This window comes from Marmota marmota, unplaced genomic scaffold (assembly GCF_001458135.2).
Source record: "Marmota marmota marmota unplaced genomic scaffold, marMar, whole genome shotgun sequence".
NCBI lineage: Eukaryota > Metazoa > Chordata > Mammalia > Rodentia > Sciuridae > Marmota > Marmota marmota.
In genome coordinates this window covers 22,780,362-22,806,770 of record NW_026000082.1, presented here as the reverse complement: position 1 = coordinate 22,806,770, position 26,409 = coordinate 22,780,362, and the positions used below count along the sequence as shown (strand labels likewise).

The 26,409-nt window shown below is 39.1% G+C and overlaps 1 protein-coding gene across 3 annotated transcripts in view; it reads right to left on the bottom strand.

Annotated features, from left to right (window-relative positions):
* Positions 1-26,409, bottom strand: part of Hivep3 (HIVEP zinc finger 3) — a 458,107-nt gene that overhangs the window by 338,899 nt on the left and 92,799 nt on the right. For 2 of the 3 annotated variants that reach the window (XM_048815629.1, XM_015485179.2), the window contains exon 2: positions 8,860-8,971. The gene's annotated coding sequence lies outside the window, so the exon portion shown is untranslated. Of the gene's footprint in view, positions 1-8,859; positions 8,972-10,579; positions 10,682-26,409 lie in introns of those variants that run through there. The other variant, XM_048815630.1, reaches the window with a different exon arrangement.

The window sequence follows — 26,409 nt, the reverse complement described above, 5'->3', positions numbered from 1 at the left end:
GGAGGAGGAGGAGGAGGGCAAGTGGAAGTACTGGTGATGGAAATTGATCAAATTATACTTTGTGCAGGTACAAATATGATACACTGAAACCCACCATTCTGTATAATTATTGTGTACCAATAAAAAATAGCATCCCTATATACACCCTGTTTATGCTGCATTACTAAGAACATATCATTGTATCTATTATGAATCACGGAATAGACTGACCATTATAATAAATCCAAGTGTACACAGGCTCAGCAGAGTCTGTCCTGATTAACAAGTGTTAAGATTTGTTGTAATTTTAAAGAAAACCTTATAGGTTTTTTTTTTTTTAATTTCCAGTACTATAGTGGACTAGATCAACTCTACTGAGAAAACAACTTAGAAAACTGGATACTATGGAAAAAAAAATCTGATAATAACTAACAAGCTGGCAGTTTTATAAGAAATATTTAGCAAGCAAAAACATAAGTAAAACCTGAAGACCAGAACAAAAGTCATGCCCTGAAGCTAGCTCGAGGACATCTGCCAAACAAAGTGACCTTGAGCTTCATCTTTTGTAGCCTCATGGGAAGAGGAGACAAGATGAGAATTCCCACAACTGATAAAAGATATTATAACTTGGAATTAGGGACTCCAAGGAATACCAAGCATGAGAAATAATAAAATATGTATACTGACACACTTTGTGAAACTGTGGAATACCAATCAAAAATATATGATGAGGGGCTGGGGATGTGGCTCAAGCGGTAACGCGCTCGCCTGGCACACATGGGGCACTGGGTTCAATCCTCAGCACCATATAAAAATAAAATAAAGATGTTGTGTCCACCGAAAAAAAAATATTAAAAAATTCTCTCTCTCTTTAAAAAAAATATAAATATATATATATATATATATATATATATATATGATGAAATAAAGTAGAATTATATAGCTTATAATGCTTATAGTAGGAGAAAATACCTGAAAATTAAAAAAACAAGTATTCAATTTAAGAAGTTAGGAAAGAACAACAGCTCTCTGGGCACAGTGGCACATGCCTGTAATCCTCGTAGCTCAGGAGGCTGAGATAGGAGATCACAAGTTCAAAGCCAGACTCAGCAAAAGCCAGGCACTGAGCAACTCAATGAGACCCTGTCTCTAAATAAAATACAAAATAGGGCTGGGGATGTGGCTCAGTGGTCAAGTGCCCTGAATTCAAACCCCAGTACTAAAAAATAAAAAATAAGAAATAAAAAAACCCTCAAACCTAGATAAGTTAGAAGGGAGACAACAATAAAAATTAATATAGAAATTCATAAATTATAAATTATATACTAAATGATAGAATGGAAAAGTCAAATGAGGATCCTGAAGTCAACATCTGGTTCTTTAAAAAAACTAGTAACTGACAAAATTCTAAAAAGACTATGCAACAAGAAAAAGCTCAAGACACAGAAATAATAAAAACCAAAAGGGGCCATAACCACAGATACTACAGAACTTAAAAAGATAAAAGCATGTTATAAAAACTCTGTAGCAAAAATGTGTAAACACAAATGAAATGCACAAATTCCTAGAAAAATCGACTTAGACCAAAATTGAGTCAAGGCAAAAAATTAAAACCTGAATATCCATTAACTATTGAAGACGCTGAGCAGTGGTTAAACAACTTCAGGGAAGGAAGAATTCTAGCTGCAGATAAACTCTTTTTGAAAACAGATAAGAAAGAAACATTCTACAATCTACTTTACAAATCCAGCATAAACTCAGTAACAAACCCAACAAGGAGAATCTAAGAAGGAAAAATTACAGTTCAATACTTTCCTGAACATGACCAAACCTTCTATACTAACATTAGCAAAACAAATCTAGCAATGTATTAAAAAATGAACCCATTATGACCAAGTCAAGTTTATTCTAGGAAAGCAAGATTAATTTAATTTTGGAAAATGAGTTTACCAGACATTAATAAATTAAAGGAAGAAAAAAATTAAGTAAATCCTCTCAATAAATGTAGAAAAAGTATTTTTTAAAGTTTCATTTATGATTACAAAAAAAACTATTTGCAAACTATAGAAGAAGGGTAGCTCCGTATTTTGATAAAGAATATTAAAGCCATAGATAACATCATTTTCAGGGAACATGTTCAACACAAAAGGCAAAAACTAAAATTGTAGAAGACAATAAAAGAGATATATTGTTCTTCAGAAGTCCTTAATAAGATATGTAGTGTTGAATGATAAAGGAAAGATTGATATATTTTTATTATGTGGAATTAAGAATTTCTGCTACTCTAAAATACTAAAAAGAACATGAAAACCTACCACAAATTAGGAGATGATATTTGCAATCCTGAGTAACAGTCTTCACCATATATAAAGAGCTCCTACAAATAAATAGGAAAACCATAAACTACACAATTTTTAAATAAATAGGCAAAAGACTTGAGAGGCACTTCACACACAGAGAAAGAAAATCCAAAAGGCCAAAAATATACAAAAAGATTCTGTACCACTTTAGCAATCAAATATATGTAAATTAAAATCAGCTAAGTCATTGTTCTACCCCCATGAAACTGACAGCAATTTCCAACAACATATGACAAAATATTAAGTGTTAACAAGGACACTGAGCAACAGGAAGCATTCCACACTGTAGCTAGACATAGAAATTGGTTCAACACATTGGAAATTAATTATTTGAGGTGAAATTTATATAACCTAATGGAAATTAATTTCAAATGATTCTAATAGCATTGAAAATGCTCACAGTCTGAGACCAATAATTCAAACTACTGTGTTTCTTCCCTAAGCAAACTTATATACATGCTCAGCAGGACTTGAACAAAAATGTTTATAGCAGCACTATTTACAACTGCAAAAAAAAATGGAAATAGGTGTTCATTAATAATATACTCACTCAATGGAATATTGCAGTTCAGCAAAATAGAAAAAAAATTCAGTTACACTCAACAGTATGAATGAATCTAAGAGTAAAACATCTAACAACCATCTGGCATTCATGGTTACCCCATTCCTGTTGGGGCAGATGTAATCCCCTTAGAAAAGGATGGGAGGACTTGATGAGACCTCATGGGAGCTCTGCAGAAGGAACAGGTAAGAAGCAACCTACCAACTGATAATCAAGTGATAGGAAGATATTCCAGTTCTTTCGACCAGTGTGGCCTTACTGGTGTGTAGGGCTCAATCTGAGCAGAAGAACAAAAGGGTACAAATGGGGTTCCCATCATATTTAGTCACAAACACATACAACTAAACAAGATATTATTGAGGGATACAAATAGAAGTGTAAGACAATAAAGAAAAGCATAAGGAGAAGACACAGAAATATCTGGGAAATGGTTATCCCTGAGAAGGGTTGGGGGATGGGATGTGCAGCAGTACTCAGGGGAATTCCAAGGCAGGAGTGACATTCTTTCAAATTGACTGCTAGGCACATGGGTGCTGGTAGTACTACTCATTAGACTTTTAGATACCGTTTAAGTGTATACACTTTTACACTTTTCAGTTTGTTGTATCTAGTTTGTCTATTCTATTAAAAATTATTTTAATGGAAACTCATGGAGAAAATTTTAAGAAGAAACCATCATATGGAATCACTGTGGTTTCTGCCACATCTTGTCTAGTTGCTGGGCAAAGATGATCTTCTAGATTGCAACTGGTGGTGCTCAAATCCACTTAAAATTCTAAGAGCTTCTTCCAAAATCACTCCAGAAACATTCTTTCAAGAATCTCTCCTGCCACGTATAGCAAAGCTCAGTACATTCTGCTCTGGCCCCTTCATCTAATACAATCATAGTCATGGTATTTTTTTTTAAGTCTCCCAGAATTCTTCCAAATTTTGAAATGTTCAAAATGAGGGCATAGAGCAAATGACTATACCCTGTGTCTCTTGCATAGATTTCAGAGATGATGCTCCCATTGTAAGTTCTTCACCACATGCTTCAGCTGTGCAGTGCCCCATTCCCCTCATCAAGATTTGCTGATAGAGAAGTTTCCAACAGTGCATTAAGTATATACTAATGGCCAGGGAGCAGGGGTTATCTCCAGGGCGTGCACACATGTGCGATTATTTTGGCAACCCCAGGGACGCTTGGCATTAGTAGATCCAAACTTTCAGTTTTTCAGTTATTTGTGAATAACCCCTAAGAGCCAATCCATGGTAACTCCTTCTCCTTCTCCTTCTCCTTCTTCTTTTTTTTCTGGAGCACCAATGTGAACTATGTGTTGCAAAGTCTACAGCACAAGAGGGAGTCGCTTAACTAGAGACTGAGCCTTCTCCAAGGTCCGGCATCCCCAACCCAAGGGGCTACCAGAGATACAGAGACTCTATGGACATAAGAAAAACTTTCTTTCCTTAAGTACAAGTTGAAAATGCAAAGAACTGGTGGCCTGTGAATAATCCTAGGAACTTTTCTCCCTGTGAAACCAGTCAACAGCCTATGCAAGTAGTTTTGCATTTGCAAACTTGGGGATTGACCAAGGGCTTAAGATGTATCCATTGGGAGTGCCAAGGGTCTACTGTAGTGAATCTTGGTTGAGGAAGCTTTCAAAATTCTTTTGTTAAATTCATTCATTCTTGTCAGGGTTCCTCTGATCTTAAGATAGCTTCACCAACTAATGTCAAGTCTGAGAGTTCAGTGAATGACTTCCAAGCTCCCTGGGATTCCAAGGAATCCTCTTTTCTCCATCTTATTACAATAGGACCTTGTACTTATATACATGGAAACTTTAGAGAGTTCTGAGCAATTCTGATTATACTCAATGATCTGATGTTGAGAGTTGCTTTTAGAAAATTTAAGAATTTCTTCCCATAGATTACCAAAACAATGAATTTATGTGTATGTAGAAAGTGAGTAATATTCTTCTCTTAATTTTAACAAGGTTTTTGCATGTTGCACATACGTACTACATTTTAAAAATACTCCTTAAGAAATGAAAAAAAAAAGAGGAAAAAATAAATAAATAAAAATACTCCTTAAAAAGCATCAGCATTCATTTTCTTAACCTTTTGTTTTTCCTGTTACCTTTGTTTTGGAGCAAACTATAATTGCAAAAATCAGCAGAGGGTCTAGCCAAGCCGAGTATCACTCACATAAGTCAGCTGTCCTTCCAGTTTTGAGTATAAAGTCTGAATTAAGTAAACACGGCTGCTGAGCATGGGGTGTGGCCAAACATCTTGAACTCATTTCTCTGATGGCAAAGGACACTGGCAATGGTAAATCCACATTCCCCACACAGATGCAGAAACAAATGCCACTAGGGAACACCTCTCCTGATCCCTTTCCATCAACTCTCTTCCAACACCAGCATTCAGACTGGAAGGGCCTAAGAATGTCCTCCGGTCACAGGACAGACTGAGGTTCTAATGTCTCCTTAGTATTTTCTGTAGCATGAAATGATGAAACATAACCACTACTAATAATAACATAATAGTTTTCCCTAATAAATTTCAACAAAAGATTATAAGGTTCGCAATTAATTTCAATAGCAGGGTTTTATCACTGTAATATAATTTGATCAGCAAACCCTTAGCTGGCCAGAAACCCAGGAGGGTTCTTTTATTCTGAATAGCTATGCTTTTTCTTCTAAATGTCCTGCTTAAAAAAAAAAAAAAAAAAAAAAGCCATTCTCATGCTTTCTTAAAGTGGACACATAAAATATCATTTAAACTCTTCTTAACATATATGGCTCATTGTGAGCATCAGTTACTATGCTAAAAAACAGAGTCCTGAAGACCCAATAAAATACATAAACTTTCATAAATGCTTAAAGCAAACACATTCAACTTAAAACCCCATGTTTGGAATACTTGTATCTCTTACATTTTATTTTACTTTCTTTTAAATTTTTTTTGTATGTTTCTTTCATTACTAATTCTTCATACTGTTGCTTGACAAAAGAACTTTAATTATCCTTTTACAGTAGTTTATGACTCTCTTCCAATTTGCTTTTAGAACTTCTATAAACAAAAGCAAAGTCCTAAAAAAGGGTCTGCAATCACCTTCAACAATCAGACTGACTGAACCGTAGCTCATGGGCTTATGACATCTCTCTTGGTTTACCTTTTGTAATTCTGCCTTCCAGATTGTTATGGTACTATTCTAACACCCACCAGCTACAGAGCACATGTTACTGTTTAGTTGATCTCATTTTCTACTCAATACTTTCCGGTACACTTAGAACAAGTCAAAGGCTTTGGCCAGGTCTAACCCCAAATACCAGCCCTGCTTGTTCACCTAGCTGGGGTTTCCTGCCCTGCCTGCCCAGTACAACTATAGATTTGCAAATAGACTACGACTCCCAGGGAAACAGAATGAAGAACAGCCTGTCATGGGCTGTCTGATGCGCAGCACAGAGGGCAGAAAAAAACCTGAAAGACACCTGGGAACTCACAAAGAGCAGGAAGTAAGAGACAAGTTAAAAGTTATCCAGTTGTCACCCAGCTTTCTTAAATGTTATCTTTGATCAAGGCGGTCCTGCAATCTGCCAGGACTTCTTCACACTAAATGCATCTTCTTCTTGCCTGTACCTTTTACACACTAAGTGACTCCATGGCTTACTTGGCAAGAGCCCAAGGGCAGCACACACTTCTCCACGCCAATGAGGGTGGCTGCCACTAAAACACAATGGGTGGAGACAGCTCAATAATAGTGCCAGTTGAGCACAACTTGATTCACTGCCACAAAGCAGGCGGTAATAGTTACTAATTGGCCCTCAAAGCGCACACACACACACACACACACACACAAGGATGCTAAGAGCAAAAAAACCCCTCCAAAACACCCTTAGCCTTAAGTGGCTAGACTTTGTCACCAAATTAACAAATCTGTCCAGCAGCCCTTGGCTGAGACACTAAGGGGTGTGATAGGAAGACTTTGTGTTAACAATTCTAGATTCTGTGGGGTATCTTAACAGAGTAGGGAGGGAGAAGAATGCTAAGTGTCACCACACACACCCTCCTCTCCTGCCTGCAGAAATCTCAGTGGGATAGCTGTCTGCCTACCTTGCAAAAAAAAAAAAAAAGGAAAAAACCTCCACTATTTTAATGCAAGGATGGAAAAGGCCACCAACCTCTACAGGTCTTCTCAGCTTTAAAGAGCAGAGGTCCAGCAACTCCATCAGTACCCAAGGTCTGCTCTTCAATTCCATAGAGCACCCATCCTCAGAGCAAAACTGACCCCTGGTGGGACAGGCACTCTTCCACTCCAGCTGCTCACCCAGAAGCATGAAGAAAAGCTAAAACCTGGGCCTTCACCTGAATTCAGAATTTTCTGCTTTGAGTTAGGAACCTAGGGGCCCTGCAGGGGAGATTCCAACCTCCTGCAGGGACCAAGATTGGTGAGATTGCCCACTAAAAGTTCAGACAAGCAATGACTGGCTCAAAGAGACATGGGACAGTCTCAGATCAACACCAATCCAAAGCCAATATCATGCTGTGCTCAACAGGATTGATCTTTGCCCTGTGCTCTCACATTCAAGTCATTCAAATGATTCCTCCTTGTAGCAGGTTCCCTGTTTCCAGCATGGGTGCGGGGCAAGTGCGCGCGCGCGCGCGCGCGCACACACACACAATTACATAAAGACATCAAAAAAACAGTACCACCTAACTTCTGCAGTTGGGGGAGGACCAGGAGATAGTGGGGGATTGGTTGGGCATAGGGTCTGATCATCAGTTGGGCTTACATAATCACACAAATATGGCTGTAGAACACTTCCCTGGAGATCAGCTCAGCAGATGCATCAGTCTCACTACCCCCCTCCCAGAACCAGAAGGCAAGCCAGGGTTAACATGGAAGCACCCCATGTAGCTGGAGGGGGCAGGGATCTGGCTGCTGCCATAGCAATGTCAAAGGCTGCCAGAAACTTCAGGATCCAAAACACAGGGCCAAGGTGCTGCTCACTGGCACCTGTTCCTTCAGACCCTCTTCCTGCAACCACTGTCCCCAAAGTTCAAGGACAGACCAAGCCACAGAAGTGCTGACTTGTAATGTAAACCAAACCCGTTGCTTGAAGGAAACCAAGGCCCAGGCCCCCAAGTTCCTTTATACCACCACTCTGTCCAAGCTATGGGACACAGGATCTCTGCCACACTTGGGAGTCTTCGGACAGCCTGGACAACCCATTAGGAGCCAGCCAATTCAGCACCATTCCCGTTTCCATTTTAAAAGATGGTAAATCTGGGGCATAAGTTGGAGGAGGCCCCCCTCCCCCACTTTGCTAGTGGGAAGGCAAGAATCCCCACCAGAACAGGAGCATGTGCTTAGTTGGGAGGTCTGTGTTTGGGACAGAGGAGTGATTTTTTTCTTTAGGAACATTTCAGAGGGGCAGGATTAAGGGGGAAGGGAAGGCTCTTCCCTCTGTCTGGGCACCCAGCAACATGAATCTTACTCTCAACCAGAGGATAGAGTCCTGAACAATCCTGGAGCCACAGCCACAACAGCAGTGGGGAAAGGGCAATGCCTTTGACGACAGCTAAGGTTCTGGTAGCTCAGAGCCCAGTTCCCGGCACGGCACGCCGGCCTCTGGCGAGCCAGCGCTGGAGCCAGTTCAGGAGCGCGCGGCGCACACAGGGTTACAGCCCAGCCGCCGCTGCCGGTGATTGACGCGCGGGGGTTACTTGAGGCTCGCGCAGCTCCCCCAGCACAGGCAAGCGGCGCGCTCAGCCCACCCGGGGCACCACGGCCACCCACCCAGCCGGCCCCTGCCCTTGGCCTCCCGACACCTGGCGTAAGAAAGGAAGCGACAAAATGGAATCGGCAGCTCAGCTCGTTATTGCACTTTTCCGTGGCGGCCGCAGGCAAAAACACAATCCGTAAAATAAAGCACAAGGAATCCATCCGCCGAATAAAAACCCAGAGTCCCCTACCTTCGGCCTTGGGATGGCAAACTGGTCCTGTGTTCTCTGACCCACGGATCCAGCCCCTTCTTCATGAATTATTCCGGCCGGTCGGGATATTGTGCATTTTTTTCATGAACACCTGTTTCAAGTAAGGGGTAAAGACCTTATTGAAAGAATTGTCCTTAAAAAACAGCCCGTGCATACGTATGTCCATCCAGGCATGCATGCGTGTTTGTATACACACGTATGCACACGGAAGATCCATGTACATTGGAGCACCAAACTAGGCAGTGGGATAATGGGAGAGTCGGCTGGTTGTGAGCATGCTCGCGCCGGGAACAGATCCACCCTCTGTTATTCCTCTGAATAAATATAAATCACCATGAGAAACCCAAACAGAAGCATCCCTCTTGAATTCCTGCTGCTGAAAAACACGGAATAAATTCAGCCCGCAGACACAGAATCTAATCAGCAGCTGTTTTCTGAATCCAGAGCCAACCCATGCCTGGCTTGTCTTTTCCACTAGGAGTCCAGGCCTTTTTTGAAAGGGGTTTTAACCTTTTAAAGATACAGTACACCAATTATCACTTCTGAATAGCCATCATTTGGAGTGCAGGAAGCCAGTTCCATGCCTACAACCACACAGGGCAGGGTGGCAAGCAATGACAATGATTTTATTTATTGGTGCCCTTTAAAAAGTACATTGCATGTGTTTCACATACATGCATGCATATAAAAGGCATATATATGGAGAGAGAAAATATGTAAATGTAAGGCATAAGACTAGACATACATATTCATTGCCTGATGAGCTTCTCAATGATGAACTGGCATATTATGTAAACACTATGATCCTTCACTTCCGAACACACATGTTCTCTTGGTCAGATGATCAGGGAACTCTTGTCAGCACAGGTGCCATCCTGCACCAGCCACTTACTGCTAATAAAGAGCCAGGATGCCTGCAATAGTGGCTGAAGGAGGTGGGGACCTATGGGGCCCCAGAGTTCACCACAGGGCATTGCTTGCCAGCCCTGCAGTTTCAGGGTCCATGTCCTCAACTCAAAGGATAATTCTGACACTATTTCTCAACTCTAATATGATCTAGGACCAGATTGTGTTCCAAGACATAATTTCTTCCCATCAGAATCGAGAATCAAAACTACCACCTAAATCATAGTGTATCAAAAATTGAGATTTTCCCTTCCTCAAGATTTCAATTAGCTTTTGTTACTTTGTTTTTATTTTTACTCTTTTTTAAAGAGTAGGATTGAGCATGGAGGTAGAAAAAACAGGGTAGAGAGATAAACCACCTCCAGTTTAAATTAAACAACAACAAACAAACAAACAATCAAAAAACCTCACCAAGTACTTTAGCCATCCAGATGGTGTTTATTCTAGTTTTTCTTTGGCTTTTAAAGAGGTAGCACTGAGAAGAAGCAAAACTTCTAACCTTATTCATGTTTGAAAGGAAGACAAATGCCTTTTTCAGCGGGGTTTTTTTTTTTTTTTCACACACATTCCTGCATCCCAGCCCCCTGCAAGCCCCACAACTTCAGAATGGAGCAGCCCACTCTCCCCTGGTTCTTGCCCATTAGCCATAGGGGCCACCAGGCTCACCTCCGTGGTGGTATTCCTACAGTCACTCCGGGACAGGTCCCTCCAGCTCTAGCACCAGCGCCTACTCCCTCCCTTGCCCAATTCTGCCAGGCACACTACTGACATCAGTGTGTTGTCACTCTCTCACCTGGTCGCAGGCACTGTCTGCTCTGTCCTCCCCGACACACACACACACACACACACACACACACACGCGCGCTCTCCCATCCCTCCCCCCACTTCCAGTGCTCTTTAGCAGAAAATTATCATATTTCATGTGTCATCGCCCTAGCTAGCTGGGCCTGTCACCGATTGGCTGGGCACTGGAAGCCGGAAATGTCACCAGCCACACAGCATGGAGCTGGCTCTCCCTCAGTCACCCCAGACCTGAGCCCAGGAGGCTCAGTGACAAGGCACAGACCTACCACAGGAAGCCTGTCACTCTCTCTCAGCCTCGCCTCCACCCAGCACTGGGGGAGGAACAGCCAGGGGAGGAGGTGGGAGGGCACCCGCAGTGAGGGAGGGAGCTGTGTGTGGAGAAGAAACCAAAGATGTCTCCATTCGGATTGAAAGATGTGGAGACAGTGTTCCTGACAAAAACACTCTCTCTTCACATTAAAAAAAAAGAAAAGAAAAGAAAAGTCGGGAAGGCTGGGTGTAAACAAGATCTCTACTCATGGGAGTTCATCTGCTGGGCTCATTCCCCACCTAACAGCACGTGCCCCTGGTGGAGAACCACAATATCGCCAGGCTGGCAGGCAGTCCAGAAAGTGATTCTGGTCCATCCGGTTACCTTTACAGAGAATAGCAATTAACCCTCCAGGAAAGGAGGCATCTTAACCTGGCTCTGCAATGCATTATAAAATCACAACTTTTCAAGAAGCAAATGGTCTTTGTGATCATAGAAGTCACTTGCATTTGCCACCTGTGAGTCTTCTGCTGGTTTAATGAGACTGAGCATTTAAAGGTCCCTTCATTCTCTTCTCCTGACTAAACTACATGCTATGTCTCTGGCCCTTTGTGTAAAAGTTATTTCTCAAATCTTTCATTATATTTAGGGTCTAAAAGAATCTTCCCAGAGAGTCAACTCTGCCATCCCCATGATGTTTCAGTCCCCTAGCCTAGTTCTACGGTGTGGCTTTTGGTTTGGGGAATGATAAATTGGGCTCCTGTGCTTATCCCTTTTCCTTCCTACCCCCCAAACCACTTTCATGACCAAAACATTAGTGGCCATGGTGGGACACAAAGAAAAATGCCTTCAAGAAATCAGATATTTTAGCAGGATGCAGTGGTGCACACCTGTAATCCCAGCAGCTCAAGAGGATGAGACAGGAGGATCGAAGTTCAAAGCCAGACTCAGCAACTTAGCAAGGCACTAAACTTAGCAAGACCCTATCTCAAAATAAAAATCAATCAATAAAAAGACCCTATCTCAAAATAAAAATCAATAAATAAAAAGAAAGTAGATCTTTTGAGGAATAAGGGGAAGATCCAAAGTTGACAGGGCAAGGGTGAGGAAAGGCTGCTTCACGGTGATAAACTCATGGTTCTATGGGCCCCTGAAGAAGTAAGTACTTGGGTTTCCAAGCTCAGAGAATTCAGACTGGACAAGGGTCATGGGCATCGATGCAGGAGTATATTAAGGACATCAAGAACAAGGACAGTTAGCTCCACACAGAGGAATTGAACACAGAAGTTATTTCACAGCTTCTTTGGAAAGTGGGAGGTTTGTTACTAATATAAAAAAGGAGCCAGAGATTGAATAGGAGCAGGATACCAGCTCTTTTGGCAACACCATTAAACACACATGCTTGTGCATACACACACACACACACACACGCACACACGCACACACCACAAGATAAAGAAACTGAAATAAACAGAAGAAAACAAGATGTTACAGAGAAGGGCTGGGGTTGTGGCTTAGCAGTAGATTACCCACCTAGCATGTGTGAGGCCCTGGGTTCAATCCTTAGCACCACATAAAAATAAAAAAATAAATAAAGGTATTGTGTCCGACTACTATATATATATGAATATATATGTATATATGTATATATGTATAATATATATATATATATATATATATATATATATATAAATATATATATATAATCTTATTTTTTAAAAAAACATGATGTAACAGAGAGATCCAGAACGTCCAATATTACTCCAACAGGAATTCCAGATGGAGACAACACCATCAATGAGGAGGAGAGCAATGACCAAGGAAGCAAGAGAAGACCATTCCCTTGAGCTAAAGAAAGAACTCAGGGCTCGGATCATATCCTGTCTGGGCAGCAGGATCACTGAACAAATACACACTTCTTGATGCAGTCTGCTACCCCAAGAACAAAGACAAACAACCACAAGCTTCCTCATAGGGGAGAACAATCCGGCTGCTTAAAAGGAAATTAAACAGACTGACCTCCTACTTCTTGTCTGCAACACTCTGCTCAGAGACACCGACAGAGTTTTTATAGAATTCCAAGGGAATGTTATTTGAACTCAAGAGTTCAACAGCTGCCTGACTCTAATTTCCCTCTTATGTGATGACAAAATAAAGGTATGTTTGAAGACACAGAAATTACATCCCTCAAATACCCCTTATTAAAAAAGAAAAAAAAAATTTTTTTTTAGAGTGAAGATCTCTTCAAAGCAAAGGGGAAAATAAGCCAGAATAATGAATTCAAGAAAAGAGAAGATCTTTTATATAAGAAAATGTAATGAAGAATAAAACCAACAAAATATAAGACTAAGCATAATAATTGTTAATAAGGTTGTAAACTTTGTTAGAAATTTTGAAAAATCAAATTTAAATGATTTAAACACATAGTTGTTCCCACAGTCTGCAGTTTCACTTGCTTCATTTCAGTTACCCGTGGTCAAGAAGAAAAAGGTAAGTATACTGAAATGACATAGACAGACCATATGCGCATAATGTTAATTACAGTGTCTTGTTATAATTATTCTATTTAATTATTATTGTTGTTAACCTCTTCCTGTGCCTAATTTATAAAGGATATATATATATATATGATCCAGTACCATCTGTAGTTTCAGGAATTCTCTGGAAAGGGTCTTAGCACACCCCTGTGGATAAGAAACTATTATTGTATAATCTCTATCTATCTATCTCTCAGATATAAATGTCTGAAATTAAACTTCCATATTATTTTTAAAAAATTAGAAAATCTCAGTTGAGATAAGTAAGTGAAATCTGTCTATAGAAAGTGACAACAGGGCTGGGGATGTGGCTCAAGCGGTAGCGCGCTCGCCTGGCATGCGTGCAGCCCGGATTCCATCCTCAGCACCACATACAAACAAAGGTGTTGTGTCCGCCGAAAAACTAAAAAAAAAAAAAAAATATTAAAATTCTCTCTCTCTCTCTCTCTCTCTCTCTCTCTCTCTTTAAAAAAAGAAAGAAAGAAAGTGTCTGACAACAGAGTTTGTAAATGGTAAGTCATTAAAAGACAGAGAAATAAGATGAGAGGATCATCCTGGCAGGAAATGATTCTATTCTATTCCATTCTTCCCAAGACCCACATTTAAAGTGATGATAAGGAATTTTAAGTTGAAATACTCAATGAGAAGAAAATAGTAGAAGAACCATTGATCAGGAAAATTGAAAAAGAATAGAGGGGGACTTAATATATCAGATAGAAATATATACTTTAATGCTATAGTATATAGTACAGCATTGCTCATGGCAGAGATCTACAAAATGGACTGAGAAAACAGAATTAAGTCAAGAAGCAATTTGGCTCTAGTTTCCTATGGGAAGGTCAGGCATAAAAACAGTTTTAAATCAGGGAGGAAAGAATATATTATGTAATAAATAGTATCACACTGCAGCTATATATTTGAAAATCATTCTTTTACCTCTCCTGCCTTATTTAAAATTTGTTCTATTTTCAGAAAAAAAAAATATTCTAAAGAATAGATAGGTATTATGGTTGATCAATAAGTCATAGACTGGTATGAACTTTTTACCTGCCAATAACAAAAAGAAAAAATGTGGATGTAAAAAATATCATTGTGGTATGCTAAATAATGGCTCCCAAAGACATTTACTTCCTAATCCCAGGAAGCTGAATGTTGCCTTATATAGCAAAAGAAATTATTGAGTTAATGATCTTGAGATGGAGAGATTACTCCACATTATCTGGGAGGACCCTGAATGTAATCATCAGTATCCCTTATAAGAGAAAGGAAGAGAGAACAAGAGAGGCCGAGATCGGAGCGATGCAGCCACAAAACAAGAAATGCTAGAAGCCACCAGAAGCTGGAAGAAGCAATGAACAGATTCTACCCTGGGACCTCTGGAGGAAGGCCAGCCCTGCCAACACCTGGACCTCAGCCCATTTTCTGGACTCCAGAACTATAAGCAAATAAATATGTTGTTTTCAGCCACCAAGTACGTGATATTTGTTACAGAAGCCAGAGGAAACTCAGAAAACCACCACTATGAGAAGCACAGTACTTCCTAGGGATTATAGTTATTATTCTCAGCAGCAATACTTATGCAAGCTTAGCACTGCTAGATTATTTACATGTCTCATTTAATTCACATATGAGGAAGGGGCAGACAGTTGGGGTTGTTATGGCTCTGCCCCTTAGCAGCAAGTGTCCTTGGGTAAGTAACCTCCTAATGCTGCTCTTTCTCACCTGTAAAGTAGAGGTAAGAATGGCACCTACCTGTAGGGGCTGTTGAGGATACAGTGAGGCTGTCTATGTCAAGTGCCTGGTGATAGGGCTCACACATGCTAAGTAATAATGAGACAGTCCTTACTCAGCACTGCAATCTGTCTCCCAGAGCTTTCTCACTAATTCTCATTCTTCCCTTTGGATACATACAGAACAAGGGTCTCTCCTAACTTCCTGAACGTCCTTCAAATACCTGAAGATGATGATCATGTCATCACAGTTCAAGCTTCTCTAGGCTAAAATGCCTTTGGTCATTGTCCTTAGGAGTTCATCTGGAGTCCCTTCCCATCCTGGTTACTTCCTCTGAACACGTTATGTGCATCTTAAGATGTGACCCCAGACTCGTCACCATGTTTATTCTAGAGTAGAGTTCCCCAAACTATAGCCTGTGGTCCAACCTAATTTTTGCAGCCACATGCAAAGCATGGATTTGACATTTTTTTGAAGATTTATTGAAAAAGAGGCACAGAAAATATTTTGTGACAGAGACCATAAAGTCTAAAAATGTTTACTCTTTTACCCTTCTCAGAAAAAGTTTGCCAACTCCTGTTCTAGAAGGTACTCCACTTCTTCTATCAGTACAATATAAAGTGCTTAAGATTTTTTGGCAACCAAATTCCACTACTGTACATTCTGAACTTAACTCTAAGGCTACTGATTGTTCCATCTTTATCCATTCTCCCCTCTCTTTTCAATTATTAATAAACTTCTTAGCTAGGAACATGGCTACTGAGCTAAAGATGACATTTCCCAGCCTCCTCTGCAGGAGGGCATGACCAGGAGAGAAGGCTCCAGCCTTGAGCCTGGGGTGTAAGGAGATATGAAATGTGTCATTTCCCTGTCATGCTCTTGAAGGGAAGAATCCCATTCTCCCCTTCCTTTTCCCTGTCCTACTGGCTGGATGGGGGACCTGAGGGCCATGTGGAAGAGGGGTGGCAGAGTAATGAGAAAGAAGACTCCTGGGTCTCTGGTGCTGCCATTTCATTTTGTGCTCCTTATTCTAAAAGGGAAACAAACTTTTAATTTATGTATCCACTGTTCTTTCTGGTCTTTGGGACAGCAAGTGAATCTGTGCCCCAAGCAATATGACCATCACTTTCAACTTCCAAGTATTTTTCAAACTGCTAGTACCAAACCACACACTTCCCTGGCCTGTACTCACACAGCTAATTTGTTGAACCCCTTGACAGGACTTTACATTGAGCTCTACCACACTTCTTCATATTGTTAGAATATGAAGCCCATTATTTTGCCCTAACATCTGGGACCTAATTCTATCACCCAAACTAGGTTTTATCCTTTCTAATTTTATATCATTCTTCAAAACGTACTTTAGTCGTAGCACTCAAACTACACAGAGTGCTTGTCAAAACATCTGAGCAAAATTAACAATAATGCAGTGGAAAAGGCTGTGGTATCCATTTGTAGGAAAAGGAAATAACAGATCAAACCAAGATCTAAATGGAGAAGGTGGGGGAGGGGAAGGAGAGCCTTTACTATGTTCCAGTCACTTTACTGGAAACTTCCCCCACTGTTAGCTCATTTATTAAATATTTTCCTATGTATTAATTTATTTCATAAGTAGTCATTTTAAATTTTAAAATATTGACTAGAAATGCTAACTTCACAGGGGAGAGAAAACAATCATCTGTAAATACTGATGAAAACACAGCCCATGCAAATCTCTCTTTGCCTAAGTCTGCGTATACCCAACCTCTCTTTGGACTCCTGAAGAAGGCATTCCCGGCATTCCTTGTAAGGCTTGGAGTTAAAGGTGGATGTAGTCCAAGAGTATAACTCAAGAATCAAAATCATCACTGTAGAATACTGATCAGTGTTTTCAGAAACATCTAGCTGGTCCCTGGTGTGACAGGGTGAGAAGTAATGCCTGTTGCCCTCTGCAGAGCTGTGTGGCAAAAGGCTAGGAGTAGTGTCAGACTCATTGGGTCCAAACCCTGCAGGACCTGAGCCAATCACTTATCCTTTGCTGCATGGTTTTCGTTTTCTGTAAAACAGGCATGTGTTATCTTTCCCACAACCATCTAAGGTAGATCCCCTCCCTCCATATTTTGCAGATGATGAATATAAGACTTATGTTCCTTGTCCAAGGACAAACCAATCAGGTCACGATTCAATCCTAGGCCCATCTGATTCCCAATCTCCTGCTGTTTCCTATTCCAGGGCAGAGAAAGAAAATATGACAATTAAGGTATAAGGTATCAAATCATGCCATAAAGGATGACCTTCCCAGGAGAAGTAAGGTCAGATGACTTCATGGGATGCTCAAGATGAAGTCCAAATGGACTCAAAGGTTGTTTTCTTCTGGCTTCCTTAGAGTTCCTCTTGCATTGGTTAGGGTGGAACATACTTTAGGATAGTGTTTAAAACAGACCTAGTGTAAGTCCCACTCCCCTCTTACATTCAGCCTGTTTGGTGGCCTTATCAGGTAGTTTCTAACACAGTAAAATCAGCCAAGACAAATATGCATCACCCTTTTTGCTTCTGTTTATCTAAAATTATAATAGTATGTGAATAAAGTCACACACACACACACACACACACACACACACACACACAGAGTTCTGTACCTTTCTTCTATTCCCCGTGTGCCTAAGACATGAGGAGGCACATCAGGGGCCTCAACCCTGAATGGCAGGTGTCACCAGGAGGCACAGCAACTCTCCAAAAAGAGTGTTTTCTGATTGAAAAAAAAAATCCTGGACCCATTTAGAATTAGTGCCTTAAGTGGAATAGTCATGAATTTATGAACAAACAAAAAAGGAATATGAAGAGACATTTAAAAAACTATGTAAGCTAAAATATTTTCATCCTGTGGATGCTATTTGAGATTGCTTCTCAAAACCCCTGAGGAGCTTTGGAAAAAGTGTAGATGCTTCCAAGTTTCTCCAGGAAGGTCTTGGCATACATGAATCATTGAGGCTCCATGGGCATTCTGACAAGCCCACGAAAGAACCAGTGCAGGTGTCAGCTTTAGAAATCCAGAGTCACATAAAATTTTACCAGTTCCAGACCCAATCTGAACAGATATGATATAGAAATATTCCAGCAGATGTCGGCTTCTAAGGTATCAATGGATTCAATCTACTCAAGCATAACTTGAATAAAATTGGCTAAACTCATAACAAGAAAAGGAGTCGAAGGGCTCAAGGACTTTGAAGTATACCAGGAAGTAGGAGTCACCTACAACTCCTAGAGTCTGCTTTTCCTCTCAGATGAGGATGTGGTCGTGTTGTGTTGAGTTTGGGCTCAAGAATCAGGAAAGTCTTATGCTGGGGAATAAAATCCCTCTAAGGAAGCCCGAAGCCAGTGACTGGAACAGTTCCTGTAGTGCTGGGAGTCTCCAGAGCAAGAACAATGAAGCACAAAAGGGCTTCTCAGGTCTGGTGAGGCTCCCCTTTGGATAGCTGGTGACATGGCAGCCACGTGTCCCTAATGGAAACTCTTGGAAGCCACCCTCTCCTGCACTGACACAGGCCACCTGTCTCAGTAGAATGTTGGTCCCCATTTCTTGCCTAAGTAGTCTCTGTGTGTGTGTTGAAATGGGTGGGGTTCTACCAAAAACTGCTGCAAAGACAGACTTGGGAAAGGTACAGTGGTAAATACCAGGCCACAAATCCAAAAGTGAATCTAAAGAACTAGAGGATCAAGATGACAAATCTTGGTCAGACTGAAAAATAGCTATAACTCTAAAAGATTGTCAATAAACACCACAAGTCAGATGATCCTGGACATTAATGATCCTGGACATTATCAGAGATCAAAACTTCACAGGCCTTCAGGGGCCAAGAGAATAATAAAAGTATGTGAAGCAGCTTGGATAAGCAAAGGAGAAGTGGAGTGATAATGTTTCTCTGTGTGTTAGTTTAAAAAAAAGGAAAGAAAGAAAAAGACAGAAAAGAAAAAAAGTTGAAAACCATGTTGGCTAAGAACAGTTGGAATCAGATGATAGACAGCCAGCTTGCACCCGCTTCCCAATGACCACTGTCAGAAAAAGAGAAAAGTCCATCCCTCTCTTAGAAGAATAAAGAAAATAAGCTTTTAAATTTTTGCTTTTTTTTAAAGCAATTTTCATGAACACCCCCCAAAACAGGATGTCTTCAAATGAGTTGAGTCAAATGATCCCATGACAGTAGATCTCAAACTACAGTTCAAAGGGCACAGCGGATCACAGAAGTGTCCAGGTAGTGTGCAAGATGCTCTTCTACAAGTCCTGTGTACAGCCTAAGGGTTTCCATACTACTCCCCTATGGCATGCACAGAGGATTCTTTGCTTCTTTCTTTCAGGGCTATTTCATCAAAAGCTCTCTGTACTTTGAAAATGTTTATTTTGAGATTTAATTTTAAACTTCAGAAGAGTTGTAAAGATTGTACATAGAGTCCCCATTTGCCCCTTTCTCAGCTTTCCCTGTCGTGAACATCTATCTACACAACTATAGTACAACGATCAAACTAAGAAAATGATCCTGTACAGTACTGTTAACTAAACTACAGATTTTTCTCTAATGTTACCAGTTTTATCACTAATGGCTTTTTTCATTCCAGGATTCCATTCAGGATCCCACATTGCATTTAGTTTTCATTTCTCCTTGAAATCTATTCTGTGTCTATTCTTAGTCTTTATCTTTCATGACCTTGACACTTTTGAACAGTACTGATCAGGTGTTTTATAGACTGTCCCTCAATTTGGGTTTGTCTAATATTTTCTCATGATTAAATGTGGGTTATGGGTTTAGGTGGATAACAGTAGAGAAGTGATGTGTTCTTCTAGCGCATCACCATGTCACAGTGTGCCAAGGAATCTTGTTACAGGGTGAGGTGGTATTGCTAAGTTTCCCACTATACGGTGACTATTTTTTGTCTTTGCAATTAATAAATATTTGGGAATCTCTAATACCTTGAGATTATACAAATGTCTTATTTCTCAAACTTTGACCACTAATGCATCAGGTGACCTGTCTGCAGCAATTATGTCTGCATTGTTCTAATGGAGATTTTCACTTTCCCTCATTCCTCTATATTTATCAAATAGAATTCTTCTATAAGGAATAATTGTCTTTTCACCTCATCAAATAACCAGTTTCTTCAGCCTTGATTTTATCAATATAGACTCTGTATATTTACCTTATTGAGTTGTTCAATGTATCCTTATTTAATTTTTGGCTCAAAGTTTTCTGACTTTGGCCACAGAGAGCTCTTTCAAGTTGGCTCCTGCATTTGACATATTCCCATTTTTGTTGTTTAGCACTTTCATGATTTCTGGTAAAACAAGATGCCCTAGGTTCATCTTGTATTTTCAATATCCAATTCTGGAGTGTACTTTTCTGGGTTTTAGCATACATGTCTTATATATTATATTGTTAAATTTACACCTAAGTACTTAATTGATGGGTATTATTGTAAAGTCTATTGTCCTCTAAATTTCAAAGTTCAAATGTCCATTTCTAGTGTATGAAAATATGATTCACTTGTATCCTGCAACCCTTTTAAACTTTGTATTTTTCTACAGACAATCACGTTACATGTGAATAGATGTTGGTATTATTTCTTCCTTTCTAGTTTTATGCCTTTAAATACTTTACTTTCAGTATGATGTTGAATAGGAATCTTGAGAGAGAACATCTGCAGTATTCCTGATACAAAGGATAAAGTGTTTAGTTTTTTACTATTAAGTATACATTATTTATCTGTGGGTGTTTGCAGATATAAGATCAAGGGAGTTCCTTTATGAGATCAAGGGAGTTCCTTTCTATTCCCAGTTTGATGAAAATTTTGATCATGAATGTGTGTTGAAATTTCAAGTGCTTTTCTAAATATGTTAAAATAATCATATGGTTTTTCTTTCTTCATTCTGTAAATATGTGAAATGTCGATTGGTTTTCTAGTGTTGAACCATCCTTTCATTCCAAGGATGAATCCCACTTACTTGTGATATATTACAATCTCTCTCTCTCTCCCTCTCTCTCTCTCTCTCACACACACACACACACACACACATACCCCTACTAAATTTTATTTACTGTATTTTACTGAGGATATATGCATGTATGATCCTGAGTGACACTGTATTGTGATTTTCTTTACTTATAATCTTTTTACCTGATTTTAGTATTGGGAAATGCTGGTTGGGAAATAAGTTGGGAAGAATTCCTTCTCTTTTATTTCTTGAAGATTGTATAGAATTAGTATTCCTTAAATGTCTGGTAGAATTTATCACTAAAACAATTTAGTCCATGAATTTTGTTTTGGGGGAAGTTTTTTGTTGTTGTTGTTAACTATAAATTCAATCCCCAGGACATAAAAGACTACCCAGGATATCTGTTTCTTCTTGATTGAGTATTAGTATTTGTATTCTTCAAGGAATTGGTTCATTTCTCCTAAGTTTTCAATTTTATAGGCATTTAGTTGTTTGTAATGGTAATTTGTGTCTTCTCTCTTTTTCTTGGTTAGTCTGGCTAGAGGTTAATTTTGTTGATTTTTTCAAAGAATCAACTTTTGATTTGGTTGATATTTCTGAACTGCTTTTCTGTTTCCAACTCATCGAATTTTTACTCTTATCTTCATTATATACTTTCTTCTTCTCCTTTGGTTTTTTTAATTTAAAAATTTTAAAAAATTTATTCTAATTATACATGATAGCAGAATGCATTTCAATTCATTGTACACAAATGGAGCATAACTTTCCATTTCTCTGGTTGTACACAATGAAGTGGCACCACATGTGCAGTCATACATGTACCTGGGGTTATGATGTTCATCTCATTCCACCATCTTTCCTACCCCCATGCTCTCTCCTTTTCCCTCCCTCCCCTTTGCCCAATTGAAGTTCCTCCAACCTCCCCATAACCCCCCTCCCCCATTATGGGTCAGCATCCACTTATCAGAGAGAACATTCAGCCTTTGGTTTGGGGGGATTGGCTTATTTTGCTTAGCGTGATATTCTCCAACTCCATCCATTTACCTGCAAATGCCATAATTTTATTCTCTTTTAATGCTGAGTAATATTCCATTGTGTATATGTACCACAGTTTCTTTCCATTCATCTGTTGAAGGGCATCTAGGTTGGTTCCACAGTTTAGCTATTGTGAATTGAGCCGCTATGAACATTGATGTAGCTGTGTCACCATAGTATGCTGATTTTAAGTCTTTTGGGTATAGACTGAGGAGTGAAATAGCTAGGTCAAATGGTGGTTCCATTTCAAGTTTTCTAAGGAATCTCCATAGTGCTTTCATAGTGGTTTATCTAGCTTTTTTAAGGGTGGATGCCTATATTACTGACTGAAGGCCTTTCTTTCTAAGTTAAGCATTTGACATGATAAATTTCTTTTTATTTTTTAAAATTTTAGTTATAGACGGACACAATACCTTTATTTTATTTATTTTTATGTGGTGCTGAGGATTGAACCCAGTACCTCACATAGGCTATGCAAGTGCTTTACCACTAAGCTATAACCCCAACCCCTCAACATGATAAATTTCTACCTGTGCACTCAACTTTATCTCATAAATTTTGATATGTCGTGTTTCCATTTCATTCATTCAAAATGTTTTAAAATTTCTTTAAGATCTCCTCTAACATATGATTTATTTTGACATACATTGTTTAATATCTATATATTGGGGGATTTTCCATATACCTTTCTGTTACTGATTCCTGATTTAATTCCATTAGGTTCACGAATATATTATCCATAATGTCTATTCTTTTGAGGTTGTTAAGGTTTGTTTTATGGCCCAGAATACAGTATTTTTTGGTGAATGTTCCATATGAACCTCAGAAGGATGCATTATTGGGTGAAGTGTTCTATAAATGTCAACTAGATCAACTTAGTTGATAATGTTCAAATCACCTATGTTCTTAGTGATTTTCTTCCTATTTTTTCTATCATTTACTGAGAAAGGAGAATTGAAGTTTTCATCTATAATTGTGGAGCAATATATTTAATATTTCATTTCTATAAACTTTTGTAGCATAGTTTTGAAGTTCTTTTGTTAGGACCTCCTTGGAAAATTTCATCCTTTATACTTATTTAGTGTCCTGTATCCCTAATAAGAATTCTTGTTCTAAGACTATATTATCTGATGTTAATATTAAAGTTTCAGCTTTATTTTGATTAGTGTTTGCATAATGCATTGTTCTCTCTCCTGTTACTTTTAACCTATCTGTCTTTATTTTAAAGTGGGTTTCTTATAAACAGTGGGTCTTGCTTTTTTGTCCAACCTGAAAGTCTCTATATTATAATTTGTATTTAATGTGATTGTTAATATGATTGATATCTTGCTGTTTCTCTATATAGCCCTCCTTCCTTTCTTCCTTCCTTCTTTTCCTTTCTCTTCCTTCCTCCTTCTCTCCTTCTGCTTAAAGTTCCCTTCCTCCTTCCCTCCCTCTGAGTCTTAAAGCTACAGACTTCTTAGTGATCCCACTTCTACCCTGGATTCTTTCTGAATCCAGAATGTATACCTTCCCTTTCCCCAGGGGTCAAGATTGTTTTTCTTGCTCCTTTACCTCAGATGTATTAACAGTAGCCTGAGAGTGTTTATCTTCACCTACATGCATGCCATATAAATTAAGGCTTTTGATCATAAGGGGAAAAGAGTAGAAGGATCCTGGTAGAATGTCTCTGGTCCTTTCCTCTAGCAGTTCAGCATAAGAGAGATTATCTGTAATCATTCCCAACAATTTCTGGGGTCCCTGGAAGAAATGCCTGCAAAAGGGTGTGGACCACCCCTTATTTGTAACTACTGGAGACTTCACCTTCTTTTGACAGTGTGCTCTCAGCAAAATGCCACCTACTCAACTACCTTACCTGAATTCTTATAGTTATTTGACTGCTTCTTATCCAGGAATGTCAGTTTCCATGCCTAATTTTTCTCTACAGATACTTGTCACCTACATTCTGGGCCTGCTGGTTGCCCAGCAAGCTTAGTACTTCAGTGGGCTTGGGAAAAGTTGTGAATTTGCTATTTGTCAAGATTTTTTCATCGTAAGTTTGGGAACAATGCTCTTTCCAATTCTCTACATCTTTGGGTGGAAACCTAAAATCCACTTCTTTTAGATTCTTGTGCATCTTTTAATAGCAAACAGAAGAAGGTATGACAGTTGATCAGGTTAATTACTGTCCTCCTGGAAACTTCCTTAAAGGGCTTTAAGAATGACACATGTTCCAGAAACATCTTTATCTGTTGTTTTGAGAAATGTAAGATGGGAGAATTCCATAGGAGTTAAGTTAAACATAAATAATGTGATTTTTCAAAAAGTGGAAGGTAGAACTTATACAAACTGACTCAGCTTTGATCCAGAACAACTGTCTTACCATCTATCACTTTGCACTTGTCTGACAAAAAATATGATTCTACATAGAAAACACCATGGCTGATGAAGAATAAAATAACTCTAGAAGATTTCTGCCACATTTAAGCCAACTTCAGAATTTTGTGTACATTCACTACTTAGTGAGAAATGTGATAGGTAACTAATTACTCAAAATAAGGCCAGTGACAAAAATACAACACTTTGTTTTACTACATATTGTACTTTCTCCAAAGGTAATGGCCACCAGCCATTAATTACTTCATATATTATTAATAATAATAGTATTATATTAATACTACTACTAATAATATTATATTATAATATTAATAATATATAATAAAATATGATTATATTTAACATGGTCTATAATTATAATAAAATGATAATATATATTATTAGCAACAATGATAAAATAATCACCATTTAGTGATCACTTATTACAAGCCAGAGACTGTATGTAGCTAATTACAAACATTTCCTCATTTCATCCTCTTCACAATCAGACGAGAGAACTCAAATTTAGAGGGATTAATGCACAAAAATAAATATTGGCTTAGAATTCAATCCCAAATCATAGTCCAAAGTCCTTACATATAGCTTCTCAGCCAGACTGCTCTAGAATGGCCCATTGATTATTTTCGTTTGTCATTTACAATGCTGGAAAAGATTCAATCTTGCTATGTATGTAAAATATTCTCTTCTTCCCTATAATACTGTATTATTATGCTATCATCATAATTTATTTAGTCTTTCTGAAATTTTATAAACACATATGTATCTTTATTTTTAAGGTCTATAAATATTTAGGTATCTACCATATCTTTCTTACTTTTCTTTTTGTACTTGGGATTAAACCCAGAGGTGCTTAGCTATTGCTGAGCCACATCCCCAGCACTGCCCACCCCCTTTAATATTTATTTAGAGACCAGGTCTTGCTGAGTTGCTTAAGGCCTCCCTAAGTTGCTAAGATTTACCTTGAACTCATAATCTTCCTGCCTCAGCCTTGAGCCACTGGGATTACAGGTGTGTACCACCATGCCCAGTAGTATCTACCATTCCTAATGTAAAGGTATAATATGACACAGTAAAGTTATTCAGGTATCTGGAATATAGTGACAGTATAGAAATGAGTTTAAAAGACAATAATGTGAGACAAGCGTGTTGGCGCATGCCTGTAATCCCAGCAGCCTGGGAGGCTAAGGTGAGAGGATGGTGAGTTCAAAGCCAGCCTCAGCAACAGCGAGGCACTGAGCAACTCAGTGAGACCCTGTCTCTAAATAAAATACAAATTAGGGCTGGGGATGTGGTTCAGTGGTCGAGCACCCCTGAGTTCAATTCCTAGTTACCCACCTCCAAAAAAAAAGACAATAATGTGAACAGATATTATTACATCTTCAGCTAGGAAAAGCAAGCTAGACTCGAGCATATTTTACCTAACCTAAACAAATCTTTTAAAGCATGATAAAATATTAGGTAGTAAAGGTAATTACAAGTAATGGCAATCACCAGCAAAGAAAAAAGGAGGAGTGCTACAACAGTAGACAGAAGTGGTCGACCTGGGAAAATTCAGTTTAAAGATAAATGTAAATTCCCTCTGTAACCACAAGATGGAGGACCACCCTAGGTGACCCTGCCAGAGTCTCTGAATTATGGCATGTACACACACACACACACACACACACACACACACACATAAAATAAAATAAAATAAATTTTAAAAAACAGTGCTTCTCAATCCTTTACAAATCAAGATGCACCTAGAAAATGAATCTGTTCAGATAACACAGGAGGAAGAGCTGATCCAGACTTCCATCACTCCAATCCCCTCACCTGGCCTCTATAGAGGTAGAGTGGAAGGATCATGTTTCCACACACCTGTAATCCATTCACAACATAGCCGTGAGCTTCTGTCCACCAAGTAGAAAGCTCTGCAACTGCTG